We start from the raw sequence: 5560 nt of genomic DNA on the forward strand, positions 1-5560 counted from the left end.
ACCCGTTCTACACAAGTTCTACCCGTACAAAATTCAGTTGGTACAAGAACTCAACGAGGACGATTTTGATCGTCGCCTGCAATTTTGTGAAACTATGAGTGAACGAGTGGCGAATGATAATTATTTCCTATTTAATGTGTGTTTTTCAGATAAGTGTACTTTCTTTTTGAACAGTGTAGTTAATCGGCACAACTGTCAGTGCTGGGCTAAGGACAAACCCAGAGATTTTCACGAGGTGCACACACAAAACCCTCAGAAATTGGACGTGTGGGCTGGTATTTTTAGAAATTCTTAGAAAGTCACAGAACAGCTATCTAGCAACTACCGCACTTGATCGTTCAACCTTGTGGCAAGTGAAAAAATGCGTAAACATCTAGAAATAATAAGAAAAATCCTCAAATTGGTCGAAGGAATTTATCTTTATCATTTACTCTGAAAAATGTTTAAATAAACATTTCAAATTTCAATCCTTCATATTTTCTTAATGACTCGACCAAGTCGACTCGAAAACAAGGCGGAAAAATAGAGAATAGAAGGCTCTTTTCATTGCGGCGCCACTTGAACCCCCTTCCCATTTGAAAAAAGTTGGGGGATAACACCCCCGCTTAGAGGGTTGAAGATTTTGCAATCACTTTTGGAGCAAAAGTTGTCCCCCTCACAAACAAAATTGACGTGTTTTTGGATTTTTTGAAAAAAAGAATACCCTGGTCGTTATGCCTTGCGGAACGTTTTCGATGTATACACCGAAATGTTTCCACCCTGTATATTTAGATGTTCGTAGTTGTTTTTTATTATTATAAAAACTACTTGTGTTATAGATTCATAACACCACTAGTTGTGTTATGAATTTCATAACGTAACTGAAATACCAAAAAAATAGTGATGTAAAAACGTTATAACTAAACGGTTGTAAATAAAAATATATATGCCACAATGCGCTACACCAGAATTATAATAATTATAATATAATAAGTATAAATAACAGAACGTCAACGGTTTTTATAAACGTATCTGTTTAAAAAAAAAACTATAGTATTCTTGAATATTTGTATTTAGATATTTTAAATAGTTTTTCTTTGTTCTTTGTGCTTTTTTTGCTTCCGACGTGTATCAAAAAAGTAAAAATGTAAGGTAAAAAATAATATATTTTTAGAATAAAATGTAAATTCAAGAGAAAGTTATATGAAAAGGCTCAATAAAGAAAATAAACGGTATTTCTTACAGAATCTGATACCATTCATACTTCTAACTTGTTGAAGTTGCTGTTGTTGGTCCAACTGACGCGCCCTCTTAAGAACATCGAAAACTATGTCTAGTAGTTTGTGTTGTTTCCTTATAGGGGTAGCTCGGGGGATGCTGGCCTGCGGTTAGCACGCACGTGTTCCCATTCGCCGGACCACTCGACCCTCGCAAGTTGAATTTAGCATATGTGAAGGAGGGGATTCCGCAGCATTCTGGATATGTTGTAGGTGTAAGATTAAATTGAAGATTTATGGCTTGATATAAGCAGTATTTTAAATACAAATCCTTGTTAGTATTATACTAAGATAGAGGTATTAAATACCAAAATGAAATAAAACAAAATAATTTTATTACTCTGGAATTGAACAGATAGACAAAATGACCATCAAATTTACGAATGAGAATGAAAAAAAATTGTGTGTTCACTATGTGCGCATATTTGAAGTAAAACCTTTTCTTATTTCCGTCTGTCTGTCTGCCCGTCTCTCCGTCTGAGGACTCCATTCGGGTACCTCTATCCACGTGCTTAGTTTGGTTCCAATCGACTCATAATTAAGAAAAATCCTGATGATTTTGTTTTTTTAGAAGCATCTGTTCGAAACGTCGATGGCGTCATTCTGTAGCCCGTCCCCAATTATGCCGAAATCGACCCATATTTTTCTTTAATATCAAATCTCACCCTGTCTCCTAGGCCCCCTAGTCACACCCTGATGAAGTTGTAAACGAAACGTCGTATCCAACTTTGCAGGGTGGGACCGTGTGACCGTCGCTCAGATAGCCTACCCACCAAATTTGGTTGCGATCAGACGACATCAAATTTTAACGTTTCTTACATCATAACTAACTGTCACACTGACACGTGTCATACAAGGCAAGTTGGCCTTGGTCCAATCTATCGACATATCAAATTTCATTTAAATCGGACGATTTTTTGATTTGATTTATTGACGATAGCGTTTTGGTAGTGCACGAAACATCGTCAATATATTAGCTGACGCAGGGCCCAAAAAAAACTCATTGGCGAATTATTATATTAGTGTGAAATTATGGTGAATCTTAGAAAAAGGTTTCAAAAATGGTTACTTGTGCATTATGCAATCGTTCCCCCCTTCCAAAAAAAATAATGAAATAAAACTTACTCTGTGAAGTAATTATACAATATATTCTAGATAAGTAAACTAATCATTTAGTATAATAATTTGGTATAATCTAATTATGGTTGTCAACAGTAAATCAAACAGTTACCTTTTTGCATCATTTTAAGCTTATTCAACCATTTCCAATTATAGTGTAGCCTCCCTCACTTGTTTAGAAACTCCGTAGTTGGGCCCATTATTGTTGGCTATGCGGGTTATCTCTGCTAATTTTCTAATATCATGGTCCCATCTCAGGTCCCGTCTTTTTTAGGTCTCTTAGTTACTTGTGGGTCCCATGCTGTAATTTTTGTGGTCCATCTGCTGTCCGTTCTTCTTGCCAGGTGCCATGCCTATTGCCATTTGATCGATTTGACTCTGTGGATAACATCTATTACCTGGGACTTTTGTCATATCCACTCTATTCTTTTACTGTCTCTCGTTGTTATTCCCAGCATATTTCGTTCCATTGAGCGTTGTGCGACCTGTAGTTTCCTTATGATGTCCGTTTTAAGTGTCCCAGTTTCGCAAGCGTAGGTCATGACTGGTAGTATTATTTAACATTAATCGAATGTTTTCTTCTTTAGATAGAATGGCATTCTAGATTCGAATATGATGTTCCAGCAGCGTATTAGTATTTATTAAATAAATAATTATATTTAACTTATTTAATTTGATTAGAAATTATTTATTTATTTATTAGACTAAGTAATATTTTTATGCATAACCAGTAATGTTTCATTATACAATAAAAGTATGAAAGAATATACCGTTAAAATCTGCATAGTAGAAAATAATCCATATAGTTTGAGTTCACTATTGCATATTGTACAGTTTAGCCTTCTATAAAATCAAACAAATAAGAAAATGTTCAACAGAACACTACGGGACATTATTTCCTACTTCGATTCTGCACACACCAACCGCTTATTACGCCCCGTTTTACGGAAAACACACTACAACGTAACATATCATCACATTCGCCATTATCCGTCGAGCCTTTACCACAGCTTAAAGGAGCGAAAATATTAGAATGGGGTTCCATTTAAAATACGCGTCAAAGTACCGGTCGCAACGTGCCATTTTCTGAGCAATTGATTTCGAATTGATTTTGCGATGAGAATTTTCGACGCAGGTAAACACGATGGTTACGAGAGGGCAATAGGCAGCCCGCGAGATAAAAAGCGCGTGTTGGCAGGTGTTAAGTACTTTAATGGAGCTTGACCACTCAGCGTACTAAGCTATTTAACCTCTAATTTGTAAATTAAAATGTGTACGCTAAAAGCAAACGAACCAATTACAAATTTCATGCCATTAAGGCTGACATACACGTATCCAGTAGCTGGTAGTGGGACAATATAAACACTTTTTTTTGGTGGCACCATGGCTGTGTGGTGCACGGTGCCACCACAGAGAGGTACCACGGCCATGTCAGTGCTGGCAGAGTTGTTTCTTCAATGATTAAATTAAATCCAAGGGCGGTTTTTTGAAAAAATTATGTGGAGGGTAATTTTAAATTAAAAATAAACAAAGAAATATGCATGTCAATATAATATTTCTATTAACCCTCCGGCAGGCGCGTACATTAGAATCACACGACCGGGTGCGTGATGGTATTCCGTATCGCATTTACATTTTTCAAGAATTCTGTAATTTAGCATATTTTATTGCCAAATTTAGCATGATAAACAGTAACAAGCAACATTTTTAATACATATTTACTTTATTAACACATAACAAAACTTAAACGTAATATAAAAAATTGGCGTCGGGAGGCAAGTATAGCCGCCCATTCTAAAATATGTTAATAAAAAGTTGGTAGGCAGTTCTTTTAGTTTCAATTATCTCAAAAACTGCGACTTTGACTGATTTTGATGTTATTACAAATTTTGTTGCAAATAGTATTCCTAATCTTGAATTGAAAACCGCGTTTCACTAGCTACTGTAATTTTGGAGTTACGATTTTTTAAAATTTTTAACCCCCTCCCATACCCCTTACCAATCCCCCACCTCCACCAAAAACTAATGGCTAGATTCTCGGGTACCACAGTATTTATCGTGTTACAGACAGACGGACGGACAGACGGACGGACAGACGGACAGACAGACAGACACCATGAAATTATTTTGTATTTAGGTCATTTATGACCCAAATAACTAATTTTGAGTGAAATTAATTTTTTTTGCCGATCTTAATAACCTACCATACCTGTTGGTATGGTCGTCTAAAAAGGAAACATTTTTCGTTCATTATTCAAAATAAAAAAAATATATCACTTAGTCAATTCACAAAAACTAATGATAGCGAATAAAATAAACCAAACAGTACCTTTTAAATATCAAAAAAAAATAATTTTTAACCACTGAAAGAAGATACAATCATCCAAATATTTAGGCTTCTTCTATAGGTAGATATCTACTGGTAATACAATTGACAAGTCTATCACTGTAGTTTATGCGAACAAATTTGTTGCATTAGTTGTAAAAACTAGTAGTTTTATGGGTTTCACATACATGGCAGAAACCAACTCACTTCTTATTGTCTCTAACCGGTACCTTTACATGTGGAGCATACTTAGCGAGGAAAACTTGGAAATCTCTGGGAAGAGTTTGTGTACTGGCTATAAATATTCTAGGTTATAAACATAATATTAACAGATTATTATAAACGCAATCCAAAATATAAATTAACAATTTAAAATTATACCAAATAAAACAAAATAATTAAATAATATGACAACTATTTTATTTACATAATCGGGCGCGTAGAGGCACGGAGTACCGCAACTCTGTAATTGCCAGGTTAACGACAGAATTGCTACTGAACCAAAATCGCTGGATACGCAACTACTACGTCCCAGGGTGTCAAATATCCCTAATGAATTAAAATAAACAATCATTAATGGCACCACCGCCCTACGTCCAATGGATATTTTATTATAACGAAATTAGTAAAATTGCGGTATAAAATTCCGGACGGCGTCCGCTCGATGGTTAAGAATAAAACATTAATATAGAAATAATAATAATAATAATAATAACAATGGAGGTCTTTTTCTTACATTTGCTTTTCTTAAATCTGCTGGCCATAAATGTTTGTTATATTAGCTGTTCAAAGAAAACCACTATATTTTCCATTAACTTTCTAATTAAAATCTACAAAAATTCATTAAACTTTTTGTTCC

The sequence above is a fragment of the Sitophilus oryzae genome, unplaced genomic scaffold (genome assembly GCF_002938485.1).
Source record: "Sitophilus oryzae breed Bouriz unplaced genomic scaffold, Soryzae_2.0 scaffold_490_pilon_pilon, whole genome shotgun sequence".
NCBI lineage: Eukaryota > Metazoa > Arthropoda > Insecta > Coleoptera > Curculionidae > Sitophilus > Sitophilus oryzae.